Source organism: Bison bison, unplaced genomic scaffold (assembly GCF_000754665.1).
Source record: "Bison bison bison isolate TAMUID 2011002044 unplaced genomic scaffold, Bison_UMD1.0 scf7180017864259, whole genome shotgun sequence".
NCBI lineage: Eukaryota > Metazoa > Chordata > Mammalia > Artiodactyla > Bovidae > Bison > Bison bison.
In genome coordinates, this window is record NW_011494831.1 from 7,377,578 (window position 1) to 7,393,924 (window position 16,347).

Sequence of the window (16,347 nt, forward strand, 5' to 3'; positions counted from 1 at the left end):
AACCATGAAACTATGGCCACTCTAGATATAAACTTGGATGGTTACTGAAATAAAGAATAAAGTCAAATTCTGTGTTCTTTTTGCTGTTAAGGCCTTTATTTGTTTTACAAAATAACTCTCTCATAATCAGAAGTCCTATAGAAAAACTAAGGTTGACGTCAGAGTAACAAGGACACTGGATTTTTAAAAAATGCACATATGTAGTGTTTAGGATCAAAATCTAATCCCTGTTTTCCTCTTTTCAATACAGAATTTTATTCAGATAGCCACCCCATCACCGCTTCTAGGGAATGCATCTTGATTGCTCTGAGCTATCCAGTGTTTAGAATTAACATGGCAACTGCCATTAGTCTGACCTAGTCAGATAAACATGAGGATTTACATTCCATAATTGGGAAACAAGTTCTCTGTTTCTCACTAAATATGAACCAAAAACATACAGTCCCAGGTCACAAATTCAGCCATCTTGTAGTCACCACAGAAAAGAGTCTGAGGAGCAGGCTAATACATCACAGATGATACTGGAAAGCCCCCAGTGATATGGCTCAGTCAACAATCAATTCTTGAGCACTGACAAAATTCTGGAAATAAGAAATACCTTTATTGCTTAGGCTATTTCTGTCAGAATTTCCAGTACTTAAAGTTCACAGCAAAAAAAAAAAAAAGTTCACAGCATACTAACTGATTAAATAGTTTAAGAGTAATCTAGCTGAAAATTCAAACAATTATATTTCACATATTGACCCTTCTCGTGGTATTGAATTCCACTGGCATACAATTAGTAATATGTAATATATTAATTTCAAGATCAGTTTTAAGAAAAAATTCACCTTCAGCCTGGGAAACAAAAAGTGCTTTTAAAGACTTACAGTTATACTCATAAAGCAAGAGCTTTAAAATGTTGAATAAACTGTTTAGGCAAAACAAACCACATTATTGATTAAAACTGAAAAATGTTTAAAATTAAATTAAGTTTAATTCTGCCCATGATTCAATTTAAGGAAAAAATGAAAAATTTGTTTTATACACATATATTATTAGAAAGTATCCAGTTGTAAGATGCTTTAAGTTTTTAACCTTAAAGAAATTTTGTTTTCTGTCTCAAATATACCCCAGAGTTAACGGAAAAATTAAAATAAAATTATAACAATGCTTTAAATATAACTCAAACTTTGGTGGGACCATTTTAAAAAATTCTGACCCAGTTAAAACATTAGAAAGTGAAAGACACTCAGCTGTGTCTGACTCTTTGCAACCCCATGGACTATACAATCCATGGAATTCTCCAGGCCAGAATACTGGATTGGGTAGCCTTTCCCTTCTCCAGGGGATCTTCCCAACCCAGGGATCGAACCCAGGTCTCCCACATTGCAGGCCGATTCTTTACCAGCTGAGCCACAAAAAAACATTAGACTTAGTCACTAAAGACATTCACCTAATGAGTTGGCTGTATTCCTCAGTTAATACTCAGCTTTTTGGTGAGTTACCTTAGAAAGGACCAAATAACAAATCAATCCTTCAGAGAGAAATTCCACAGAAACTTTGAAGAAGCAGCACAGAATCTTTTCAAGTCTCCTGTTTGGGAGATCTTAACTCTATACTCAATATAGCCTGCCTAACTCCTGGGAAAATTAAAAGCCAGGGTTGAAGGTACAGAAAAGTTGTTGTTGTTGTTGTTGTTTTTAATCAGTGGAAATTAACCAGCCAAATATTAATGAGACTGGAGATTCTGTCCTTGACAGCATCATTCAACCATGTAAACCAACCAGACCAGCAAACTCATTTAAATTACATACAAAAAAGTTTCCTCAATTTTGTATTATTTTGATACAAAGGTTCCTTACCTCCTGATTCTTATCTTAAACCCAAAGCAATAAAGGCAGAAATTATCCTAAGAATCAAACAATGTAATTAATTTGCCATGGACTTGTGTTTCCTTGAACAGATCCCTTAAAACAATGACCAACCCCTCTGCAACTGATTATTTCCCTAGCTTAATTCTGTAACTGAGCGTGACCATTAAGGAATTTGCTTCTCTGCCTACTTTTATCTCTAGAAACAATAACAGATATCAACTCCATCAAATTGTCAATGAAAATATGAAATACTATGAAACTTGATCAAGATAACACTAAAAGAAATAGTATTATTCTTTTAGTGAGTGTTTTCCAAGCAGTTAAGTATGAACTGTTGAGTAGAGAATCCAACATAATAGGCACATACTATTTTTAGCCGTGGAAAAGTAGAATGTTATTAATCACATTATAATCCTTGGATAATGCGGGCAGGTATGTTAGTATAACTTCTCACTGCCAGAATCCTGAGGGCTTGCTGCCTTACTGGATAGCATATTTTTTAACAAACCCTACATTTGGCTTATATGTGTCTTCATTTTAACTGTGAGAATCTAGTAGAAAACCAATCTTTCTCATGCTCAGTTTCTTCATCTGTGAAATGGGGGGAAAGTAATAATTACCTAATGTGCTCGGGTGTTCTGTGGTTTAACTAATTAGAGGTTGTACTGCCTGATAAAGCACTAAGTGGTATTAAGTATCTATATAGCATGCATTTACTGGCCGACGTGTTCTCCAGCTGCTTAAACACAGCTGCTGTTAACAAGCAGTAGAAAAATCAGCTAAAAGCACGTGAAGAGCGGATTGGAGGAAACGACATGGAAGGAGTGTTTTACAAGTCATGAATTGGTTAACATTGTTTTTAAAATTAAGAATTGATTTCTTTGTAGAATGTCCATGTCTTTTAAAATCCTAGAAAGATGAACCTATAGAGGGTAAAGCTTAGAAATTATAGGAAGAAAATACTCTGAAGTTTATGGACTGTGCCAAAAGGACTTTCAAACCCAAATTGAGATCCTTTGCCTTTTTTCCCCACCGTTCTTTCCCTTTGTTCTGCTGATGATAAAACTCAAGTGATGTATACAGATACAACCAAAGACAGTAGTTTATCAATGGCAAGTTCTTACAGAGAAGTTGGGTTCTGTGCACTGTGCTTCTTTAGCTAGCTAGAGTCAGACCAAGAAAGAGAGTGGATTAAACACAGATACTAGGATACTCACTGACTTTTGTTCCTGCTGATGATAAGTATCTGTGGCCCTACCCATATCATGGCTTCCCTGGTACCACAGCAGTAAAGAATCTGCCTGCCAATGCAGGAGACATAGGTTTGATCCCTGGGTCAGGAAGATACCTGGAGAAGAAAATGGCAACCCACTCCAGTATTCTTGCCTGGAAAATCCCATGGAGAGAGGAGCCTGACCATGAGGTGGCAAGAGTCAGACATGACTGAGCAACTAAACCAACAGTACAGCTTGGACTGGGGCTATACTGTGCCATTGTAGAACAGAGGTGAGTGAGTATATGTGTGTCAGTATTATAAGATTAACAGTGCTCTACTGTTAGAACACAATATTTTTTTGTTTATTTATTTATTTCAGTAAGAACTGCTCCTGAGTTTACCGTTCCAAGTTAATTTTGAAGCAAGCAGATTAGGATAATTTCTAATCATCATTGTCCATTGTACAAAACGCACTCAGTATATAACTTAGCACAGGAAATGTAATATCCTTTTAAATACTGATGACATAATTTTAATCATTATAATGGATAGCTCTCAAATAAAACAGGAAAAAAAAAAAAACCCACCCTGGTCCTAATATCTAAATGTTCAAAGAAATAAGAGCTCAATATTAATTCTATCAAAAGCTAAAGCATTATTTTTGGCAAGTAACTGAAATAATTTGGTCTGTATTAAACACTACGCAGACTCACAGAGAAAGTGTACCATGTCACTTGGAATCACTTATTAACTGGCTAAACGTGGTGATCATAAATATAGGACTTACAACATTTCCAGGCATAAATTAATTCTGTCATGCCAACATCCCAGGTCATCATCAGATAATAAACCTCAGATGTTTGTCATCCATTACCATTCAAGAACAAGAAGTGATGTTTAGGGAAAATATGTATAACTCATCCTTTCCTCTATGCTTTATATTTTATTAGAGATTAAAATCAGCTACTATAGAAGGATATTATTTGAATTGTATTAGTTTTGCCTTCACAGAATCACCTTTACTGAAAGATACTTTAATATTGTGCCCCTTACATTTTTTTGAGGGTCATAAAATATATATGAAATTTAATATGGCATATTATGTAAAATATAATTTAGGACTCTATTATATAAATTCATATCCAGCACATAAAAACCTACATGATACATTTTGGGATTCAGTGCTAAAAAAAAATATCTGGTTCCTCTGAAAAACTGGTGTATATATATATTCTGGCTCAGTATTATAAGCTACATAATTACACCATGTTTGTTGTTTCCTGAATCCCAACTCCAGCTTTCTGGAAGCTGAGAGCCAAATTTAAGTGTCAATCACATAACGTTTATAATATGCTTACATTGCTTATAATATGGCATCTTTCTATTTGAAACATATTTTCTTTTTTTTAAAATTCAATTTGTATTTTACTATTTAATTACAGATTCCTATTTCTTAAAACAATCTCAAAGTTTTCATGAAACAGGTATGTTGTAAATATAAATATATAAATTCAAAAGTCAGCTTATCCTATAAATAATTTATCTTTGTAAAGTACAGATCAATATTTTAAAAACTGCTATTACAATGCATCCTTAATGTGGATAGTTGATATGATCTTAAGAACTAAAATGGATTCCGTCTTCTATGTAATTTTGACTCTTCATCTCATTATCTATGTCTTACCACAAAATCAGGCTATACTTGGTGGTACAAATATCATTTCAATCAGTATAAAAATCAAATAGCCATAATTCCCACGTGTCAATCACCAGCATAAACCTAGCAATATTGGAAAACAAGGAGGAACAAACATGAGAACAGAGCCTAGCATAAATATACTAGCTGGATATTGTCGGAGGGGGGGAAGATAAAATCTTAATATTGACAGTAACAATAATAATAATTTACTATGAGCCAAATGCTCACTTAACTTTAACCTCAGAGCCCGTTCCAAAAAAAATGCAACGTATGCTTGCTAGGTTTAATTTCTCCATCAGTATGTTTCGTCTTTCATTTCAACTTTGTAGTCTTAAAAAAAAGGTATTCATATCACAGAAATTCTGTCCTACAGAAGCTCCATCTATGGCAACTCTGTGGAGGTTGGGAAACTTTATTAAATTCAGTAGGAAAAGGGAAATAAGATTTAATGAGGTCAGGAAGAAATCTCAGCACAGTAACTTAACTTGGGTGTGATATTTCCCAGTCTTTAGTTGTTTCAAATCATAAATATTTTTCCTTTCCTTATAAAATAAGCTCCACAAATGTACTCCCAATCTCCACTGCAAGGTCAGTGTTTCTGTAATCTTGCGATTACCTTCTCTGGAGTACACACCATAAAAATGCTAACACAAATCCATGGCCTGCTATCCCATTTCCAAATAAAAATAGAAGGAAAAAAAGCCCTGAAATGTTTGCTGTAGTAACCTAGTTATAGCTCTATTTTCATTCCTACTTATTTGAACTTTATCGCAGAGCAACATATGCCCATAGAGCTGTGACAGCCAGCCAAGTACCTTCAAGTAGTAACAAGATGGTTCACTGTAAAGACACCACGTTGGCAGGTGTGCTTACCAAGGACAAATAGACTATTTTATAGGACACAAAACTGAGGATCAAAACCTAATCAAGGCTCATTCCTCTTTACCAAGTGGACTGCTATACAACCTTGGACTAATCAAATAATTAATTATACATTTTCTCTGTTTGCTGCTGCTGCTGCTAAGTCGCTTCAGTCGTGTCCGACTCTGTGAGACCCCATAGACGGCAGCCCACCAGGCTCCTCCGTCCCTGGGATTCTCCAGGCAAGAACACTGGAGTGGGTTGCCATTTCCTTCTCCAATGCATAAAAGTGAAAAGTGAAAAGTGAAAGTGAAGTCGCTCAATTGTGTCCAACTCTTAGCGACCCCATGGACTGCAGCCTACCAGGCTCCTCCATCCATGGGATTTTCCAGGCAAGAGTACTGGAGTGGGGTGCCATTGCCTTCTCCGTTTCTCTGTTTAGTCATTAGTAAAAGATGGCAGCCAATTTAATGGATAACTGTATCTGTTCCCAAACTCAGGGGCTTCTCAGGTGGCTCTAGAGGTAAAAAATCAGTCTGCCAATGCTGTAAGAGACGTGGGTTTGATCCCTGGGTTAGGAAGATCCCCTGGAGAAGGGATGGCAACCTAGAAAATCCACGGACAGAGGAACCTGGAGGGCTACAGTCCACAGGGTCACAAAGGGTCGGATATGAGTGAACCAAGTTAGCACATACCAAACTCAGAGAATAACTGATTAGTAAGCAGTGTTTTTCTGTTCTGTTTTTTCATAGTTTGGAATAGTGAACAGTATGCCCACTCTGTATGGAGCATGTAGACCAGTGTTAGAATTTTGGCTTAGAAACTTAGCAGCACTTTGATCCTGAACAATCACCATTTTTGAGCCTAAATTTCATCAACTATTAAAAATAAGGATAATAATAGATATTTTGCAAATTGTAGTGAAAACTACCATTAAGAATAGCTGTAGAATTTTCATCTATATGATCAGCACATTACAGTTCCTTAAGAAGACTTAGTTTTCTATAATCACTTCCCCTTATCTCAAGATACATTGTTCTCATCAAACCAGGTTTATTCTCACAGAAGCATTTAGGTTCATTCAATCTGTGATACATGTTTTGTGATTTTATCACAGGTCCTATATGAACTGGGAAACCATCCCTGCCTTCAGAAAGCTTACAACCTAATTATAAAGGGGGAAAATAGGCCAGAATTTATAACTGAGCATCAGATAAAATATGGAGAGTCTTCATATTTAAAACAATGTCTTGGTCTTCTTTGAAAGTTCACTTTCTTGCCTAGCCAGAATGTTCTTGAAGAAAAACTGTGATGTTACTCATGTGCTCAGTCACTAAGGCATCTCTGACTCTTTGTGACTCCATGGGCTGTAGCCTGCCAGGCTCCTCTGTCCATGGGATTCTCCAGGCAAGAAAACTGGAGTGTGTTGCCATTTCCTCCTCCATCTTATTGTGCGTATTTCTAGGAAGCAAAAAGTTAAATGAAACAAGGGATGGAATTGAAGAATAGAAATAACCTGTTTAAGCAAAATGACTTCATAATGTCCCCAAAGCATGGTGAACTTCCACCTTACTCTGTGGAAATTATCAAAATCTGAGTTCAGATCCCTATACAAGCAATGATAATAAGACATGACTAAGGTAGGGAAGAATTCAGCCTAGCTAATTTTGATAATTTACTTTCTTTTTTATAATTGAAAAACACCATAATTCATGATTTTCCTTTTAATTCACCTTAATCATTATATATCAGTTAATATGCTATTGCTTTTACTCAGCATCATAAATAGTTTTCTAAATTTCTATGGTGTTCACAATTATCCTTGTTAGAGGACATATCATAACTTATTAAAGGATTTTATATGTTATGCATTAATCTTGCTTCCATTTTTGTGCCACAATGAATTTCTTTTTCCTTGGGTTGAAATATTTTCCTAGGACAAATTTTTGGGAGTACAATATTAGATCAAAGTCTATGAACTGCTTACCCTCAACATACCAGAAAAAACTAATCATTACCATTTACCATCTTCATTCAATTTTTAAAATATAAATATATTTTAAGTTTTATCAATAACTGACAGAAGTGTAATGAGACAGTAAAACTTTATTACAATTTGTCATAAGATTTTAAACATATCAACCTCTATTTTAAAGAGAATGTTTGTATAAAATATTTTAAAAGATAAACTTGTATCAAAATGGGGTGAATCAGATTTTTGTAATAAAGTATTACATGATTAAACCTTTCCAGTTGAATGCTAAATGAAATGAAAATGCTACATTTATTTTTGTCCTTAAAAATGCATTATTCATCTACTTATTCTTGATTTGGGGAAAATTCATCTAGAATATCATAATCTGAAGACTCATGGTCTGAGGTTTCACTTAAAAAAGAAATTTCATCAACATCATTAAAGTCTAAAGTGCTACTGTCTCTTTCCATTCATCTTTTGATTCATTTAATAATTGTGAAACATCTTCCCTTAATTTTATTTTTTTAAGTCTTTTCCAGGATAGTTAGGATTCAAAGATGAAAAATTAACTAATTCTTATGATAATTAAATAGTAAAATGTTTAGGATATGGGAAAAATAATATCACTATATTCCATAATATAACTAAGATTTATAAAAGGGCCCAATGGACCCATATGATAATTACAAGACATGATGAAGTCTATCCTAATTAAATAAACAAGTAAATGTTCTCCTTGTCCTTTGGAAAACTTCTAAGAATAACATTTATAATATATCAAGACTTACAAAGAGTTTCAGAAAATCAAAAATTAGATCCAATGGGCCCTATGGTATGTAGGGTAGACAGTTTTTTCTGCATGTCCATTTTTTAGTTAAAACAATTTTTAGGAAAAGAAATAGAAATCACTAAAAACTACTGGGCACCTATTATTATATTCAAGGCATGATACTATTATTTAATTTACAAAGTAGGGCTCCCCTGATGGTAAAGAATCCACCTGCAATGCAGGAGACACGGGAAATACAGGTTCGATCCCTGGGTCAGGAAGACTCTCTGGAGGAGAAAATGGCTACCCACTCCAGTATTCTTGCCTGGAGAATCCCATCGACAGAGGAGCCTCGTGGGCTACAGTCCAAAGGGTCCTGAAGAGTCAGACACAACTGAGTGAATGAGCACGCACACGGCAGTTTACAAAGTAGGTCCAAAAGAGAGGAGTTTTAATTCCCGTATTAGAGGAAGTATTTGAACCCAACTCTATTTTATTTCTATTTATTTTATTTTACTCTATTTTATTTTTATTTATTTATTTTATGGCTCAAGCTTTTACATGTGAGTTAGTTGTCATAAATTGTAATCATATAAATAGGCTTCCACTCAACCTGCTGTTATAAACCATAAGAGGAGACAATATGAGATAAGTAGAAAAGGAATCTAGAAAAGAAGTAGTTGCCTGCAAGTGGTCTCTGAAAGAGTAGAAATTATGCTGTTTCTACACATTTGAGAACACAAAGAAACAAATGCCAGCATATCCCTTGGAAATATTTTTTTTTCTTTGAAACAATACGGATTTATATTTTCCTGAGGTTTTAAATCAGAACAAGGCACTGGTTTTCTTACCCCACGGTTTGCAATTATGAGAAATAATGCTACTGCCACATAACATGATGCCTGTTGTTCTTAGTCAACTTGGTGACAATGCTGCTCTCCACAGGTCACACATCAAAGAGACACGTCAACAGTGGTTGCCTGGTTTCACAGACTTCCCTCCAACTCACACTGTTTTAGAACAGAACAATGATTGCTAACAAATTTAAAGCCACGATGACTCAATCACTGGGCAAGGCAAGGTTTTAATCATCTGAAATCAGGAAACACAAGTTATCACAGTGCCTTTAGTTTCTTCAGCAATTTGCTTTTAAAAACCTTTATCCCTTAATTCAGTTTTCCAGCTAATGAAAGCTCTAAGAATTTATCTTCACAGACACAGGAAAAAAATGTGTTTTCTGTCTCCAACCCATCCTGTGTTACTCTCTTCACTAGGGTCTACTGGCGGTTAGCAACATTTTTAGGAAAGTATTCAATAGTCCTCAACAAAATGTGGTGGTAGGGGTAGTATACAACTGTGGAGGTAGGATTTCCATACCACCTCTGCCCACTAATTTCCCTCAATCCTCAAGTTTCCAATAACTCAGCCCCTGGTTGAAGACTATAATTGGGCCTCCTAGATGGCACTAGTGGTAAAGAACCAGCCTGTCAATGCAGAAGACATATGGGTTCGATTCCTGGGTCAGGACGATCCCCTTGAGGAGGGTATGGCAATCCACTTCAGGATTCTTGCCTGGAGAATCCCATGGACTGAGGAGCATGGCAGGCTACAGTCCATAGCATCACACAGAGTTGGACACAACCGAAGGGACTTAGCACACACACACACATACACACACGTGATAATTCGGGATTGTGAATAATTAAGTTTGTAGGGTAATATGTTTAAATATAGTCTCTCAAAAAGAAATTAGAAAGTCTACGGGATCCACTTAGCTGATAAATGTGGGAAGAACACAGGAGGTTTATCATATGGAATACATACAGGGCATGGTCCCACTCATGATTCTCACTCTGTGTGGGGAAATCACTTTCTCACCTCCTTGATTCTGAGCTTGCTAACATGACTTGTGTTGATCATTGGAATCTGAGCAGAAATGACAATTTAGCTATTTAAAATAGAGGCCACAGTTAACACAAAATTTGTCTGCTCTTTCGCTCCTTCATGAGAAAGCTATCCCAGTAGTCACTGGTCCCAAAATGAAAACACAGTGGAGTGGCTTGGACCTAAGAGGAAAAATAAATGTTTGTTATTAAAAGTCTTTGAACGCTGTTAGTTAGGGCTGATTATTGTATATACCTGACTAATGAGCATGGTATTTCAATAATTACTTTCCATCTTCATTCCCCTCATTCTGCCTACAGGTGCATTCATTACTTTAGGCAAAACAATGTCAGTTAAGCATGCAAGCTCTGAAATTCGATAGACCTTCAGTAAGCTAACTTCTGCAAACACAGTCAATTGTGAAACCTGCATAACAACAGTATCTAGTTCATACTGTTAAGACTAAGTAAGGTAAGAGATAAAGTCCATAGTACTATGTTCAGTATACAGCAACCATTCACTAAGTGTTAGCTATGATTTTACTATTTTTTCATTATTTACTCTTCATTATTGACACTCTATCATTTCACAAGCTGCCATTAAAGACCCAGGTAAGAAACATCTTTCCAATGGCCAGTCTCCCATGTTAGTGTAGTGAAAATGCTTTCATAAAAATGTGTATCTTCATAAAAAATGCAACATCAAAATGGAAATCATGATAAGTTCATGTTTTAAAACTGTGATGCTGAGAATAAATGACTTTTTCGTGTAGCTGAATAGGAATTCTTTCACACTGAAATTATTTTAAATCCTTTTGATAGAAACATTTCCAAATTTCATGCTGATTTGCCTTTCTTCTGTATACAAATTTCAATTTTTAAGCATTTTCCATGAACCTATATTTGTTTTATTTATTTTTCAATAATTATACCACTTGGCATTTTTAATATAAATTTGAGGTATCCATACTGATTAAAGGATAAACACTATAACTTACATTTCTAAATATAGCATCTTCTCCTTTGCTTAGTTTAAATAAAGGTAGAGTGAGTGCAGCAAGTATAGTTGCTTGGCTTTAGCTAGAGGACCACTGTCCTATCTCAAACAGATTGGCAAATCCAAGGATTAAGCAGTTTTCCTTGAAGTTATTTTATACTTTTAATAAGATCATATTTTGTTTACCAGTACTTTTGATACTATAGCATTATTCAAAGTATTTTCTCCTAATTCATAATTAGTAACCACTTCAACTGCTTTGATATGTTCAACTCACTCTATCATTTCTATAAATGTCTAACTATGGCAAGTGACCAAATATGTATCTTATTTTGCGACAACACTCATTGATGGGAAAATAACACCATCTCATGAAAACTTCAGATATTCATTCTCAAGTCTATCCATCCCAACTATGTTTTTTATTCATAATTCATTTATGTACTAAATCTTTCCAAATAGGAAAGGCATACATCAAGGCTGTATATTGTCACCCTACTTATTTAACTTATATGCAGAGTACATCATGAGAAACCCTGGGCTGGAGGAAGTACAAGCTGGAATCAAAATCACCGGGAGAAATATCAATGACCTCAGATATGCAGATGACACCACCGTCACGGCAGAAAGCAAAGAACTAAAGAGCCTCTTGATGAGAGTGAAAGAGGAGAGTGAAAAAGTTGGCTTAAAGCTCAATATTCAGAAAACTAAGATCATAGCATCCAGTCCTGTCACTTCATGGCAAATAGATGGGGAAACACTGGAAACAGTGGCTGACTTTATTTGGGGGGACTCCAAAATCACTGCAGATGGTGACGGCAGCCATGAAATTAAAAGACGCTTACTCCTTGGAAGAAAAGTTACGACCAACCTAGACAGCATATTAAAAAGCAGAGACATTACTTTGTCAACAAAGGTCCATCTAGTCAAAGCTATGGTTTTTCCAGTAGTCATGTATGGATGTGAGAGTTGGACTATAAAGAAAGCTGAGTGCTGAAGAATTGATGCTTTTGAACCGTGGTGTTGGAGAAGACTCTTGAGAGTCCCTTGGACTGCAAGGAGATCCAACCAGTCCATCCTAAAGGAGATCAGTCCTGGGTGTTTATTGGAAGGCCTGATGTTGAAGCTCAAACTCTGATATTTGGCCACCTGATGTGAAGAACTGACTCATTTGAAAAGACCTTGATGCTGGGAAAGATTGAGGGCAGAAGGAGAACGGGAGGGCAGAGGATGAGATGGCTGGATGGCATCACCGACTCGACAGATGTGAGTTTGGGTAAACTCCAGGAGTTGGTGATGGACAGGGAGGCCTGGTGTGCTGCGGTTCCTGGGGTCGCAAAGAGTCAGACATGACTCAGTGACTGAACTGAACTGAACTGAACTAAATCTTTACCAAGAACCCACAGTGCATTGTTTTGGGAACCCGAGAGAAAGATGTAAAGCAAGACAGCCTCACAGAGCTTAAGGGGCAACAGATAATGTGCAAGTAAATAAATGAATAAATGTAGTGTGATGCAGAGACTTAAGACAGAATGATGTGAGAGCGGGCAGTCAGATTAAACTGGATAACTGGGGAAAACACCTCTCTCAGGAGGTGGGATTTATGCTGAGCTCCAAGTGACAAGAAGCAGCTATCCAGTGGAACCAGAGAGCTTTACAATTCCTGGCTTAAATATGAATTAGAGCCTTTGATTCATCTTGACAATTCTCTTTAAAATTGTGTAATTGATTCTTAATTTATTTTCAGAGACATCAGGGTATCAGACTTTGGGGTGGTGAATAAACAAGATTTTACTGAAATATATATATGTCTATATGTATGTATGTCAACTATATATATATTGAGCCCTCTCTACCTTGAAAATTTGATATAAGTTTTATGTCCCATCAACAAAATCACATGCCTGTAACTCTCAAGGGGATGGAGAAATGATAGATTTTAAATATACCTGTTTATTAATCATTATCTATTCTTTATTTAAATCCTTGTATTTAGGTCTTGGATTAAAATAATATAAAATTGCTTCTGTTGTCAGGCCAAAATAAGATCCCCAGATAATATGTGATTACTTTCTCAGACAAATTCTTTATCAGCTGTCTTTAGAAGTTGAAATTATTACCTTGTGTATAAACAGCACTTTCTCTGAAGAATTTAGTTGTCCATTCAGACTTTTATTTTTAATGACTTTAAACCCACATAATCCTCAACACATCTGAGTGATGCAGAGGGAAGACAACCTTATCCCTACAATGCTAATTAGTAAACTGAGGCACTTGGCAATTAAATTACTTATTCTTGATTACCCTGTAGTCTGTATTTTCATGGTTTCAAAGTGTCAGGATAAAAAGTAATCACCTTAGCTAGTTATCTTCCTGATGACAAGAGGTTGGCTATTTGAGAAACATATAGATGTTTATTTAAAAAATAATCATCTTTTTTTAAAATAAAACTTTTCACATTTTTTAACCTCCTGATATGTGTTCATTTTTCATTCACTAAGTAACCTTTAATTGTGCCCCTCCTATTTTCCAAAGACAGTGCTTGGCATTGAGTGCACCGTAAATGAATCAAATGTGGTCTCTTTTGACAATAATTTTTAATCTAATTTTAGAAAATATAAAACCTAATCACACCCATGGATAATCATCTAATTGTTATGGATTAACATTTAATCTGTACATATGATGACTGTTCAATCAATACTTGCTACCTGATAATGTTTTGCTGTGTAGATGTAATCTTAATATCAAAACCACATATAAGATATAGCTTTGTTTACAACTGTTATATGGAGGAACTGTTATATGTTCTATTGTTGTAGTACAGACAACTAAAAAAACCACACTTCAGAAACAAAAGCATGCATTTCAATGTCCTATTGTGTCTCTTACTATCCATCCCCTCCTCTCCATCCCCTCCTCTCCATCCGTCTTCTCCATCCCCTCCTCTCCATCCCCTCCTCTCCATCCCCACTGCTACAACCTTGGCCTAGAAACTTAGAGCCTCCTGTCTGGATTATCACAAAGTTTCCTCAAGGCCTTCCTGACCTCCCAACTTGCCTCAGCTAAAATCACTTTTCATTTTAAGTCTTCTTATGTTATCTTTGTGCATATAATTTTTAATGGTTTTTTGTTTTCTACTGGACAGTCAGACTTCTTAGATTCCCACAGAAGTTTTTCCATGAAATTAATCATCAACATCTCACAACTCAGCCAAGCTGACTCTCAGTTCCGATGGTGTGCATTCTGTTTCTCGGTTTCATGCCTTTGCAAGTGCTCCATCTCCTTGGAATGCCTTCCTCTTCACCCCAAAGAGCACACATGTATTCCTACTGACTTCATTCTACACAGCTTTTTCTGAATCTTATTTCCCTATTCTAGTAAAAACAAATTCCCTCTTTTATGGTCCCTTATAATAGTTCATTTAGACTTAAAAATCATAATGCCCAGATTCCAATATACTTTAGGAAACATATATGTACACAGGGATATCTCTCCTTGGTTGAACATAATCTATGGAAGTTTAGAATCTTTTTTTCCAAATGGGTAATTTGGCATTCAAAGAAAATCTTTGAAGAATAAGTGATTATTTGAAAGACAGTATACAGGTGCTGTAGGGAACAAAACTGTGTATGCTAGGTGGTGGCTGCTTTTTCTCCAACTTTGCAGATGCAGGTCTGCCAACATTCTCTCTAAGGCATTAGCACCATCAGCTTCCAGAGCAAGGCCAGGTTATGAAAGAACTCATACTTCACATTTAAGAGTCTCCTTCCACCACCATTAACAAGTATCTAAACTTGAGCAAATTATTTATCTCTAAACTTCAGTCTTCTTACCGATAAAATGGAAATAACAGAACACATCTTATAAAGCTACTGTAAGGATTAACTGAGAATATACACACAGTGCTTAGAACAGGGTCTGGTCCATAGTAAGTGCCCAGGAAAGAGAGCTGTTTGATACTTAGGGCTCTTTTTTTACAACCGAGAGACCCAAGATAAGCCAACTGACAATAACAGCAAAAGTGACTGACTGGTTCCCGTAACTAGGAAGTATAAAGTGCCTAAAAGGTTGCCATAAATCATTAATTCACTTTGACTTTCAGAAATCAATTTCTCTCTCCCAGCTCCTCTTCTATCCTTCCCTCTTTAGTTTATTCCTACACACATTGTTGCACTTTTTTTCCAAGTGTATACGGCCAACATCAGCCCCATTGCTCCACGCTTGCATCATTCAGCTTTGGCAAACAACTTAGCAAAACATGAGGCAAGAAATATTCCATTTCTTAGCCTCAATTTGTACAATCTCTGTGAGGCTGGATGGTCAGTGGGATAGTCTTCCCAGGTAACTCTAGTGGTAAATAACCCAGTTGTCAATGCAGGAGATGTGGGTTTGATCCCTGGGTCAGAAAGATCTCCTGGAGAAGGAAATGGCAACCCACTCCAATATTTGTGCCTGGAGAATCCAATCCCATGGACAGAGGAGTCTGGTAAGTTACAGAAAGTAACTCACATAGAGTCACAGAAAGTTGGACACAACCGAAGACATTCAGCATGTGCACACACAACCCCCAAGATGAGGGTGTTTGGAGATGGAGACTTTGAGATGTGATGAATTCATGAGGGCATAATTATGAACACTAGCTGTAACTGAGTATTTTACACAGAAAATGAAGTTATGTCTTCATTATTGTGAATTAAGTTATTAAAATGCCAAGAAGATGATACAGATCACTTAAACCAAAAAATGTTTATATGCAGTATGAATCTTAGGACAATTATAGCAACAATATCAAATGGTATCTTGTAATTTGTTCACTGCCCATCCATTAGACAAAGAAAATTTTAAATTGACTTAACCAAACAATATTTTTGAAATCTGATGAATAATAAACAAATAATGATGAAATGTTAGGGAAAATGTCAATTTAATCCAATTATAGGCTAATTTTGGAACAGGAGAGGACATTTCATCTTTATACTGTCAACAGACAAAACTCTGATATGTCATAAGGGATGATTCTCTCCTATGGACTCATTAAATTTAGTGCCAGTTTTACAAAAGAAAGTTTTTGCTCTGCTTCCTCGTGGC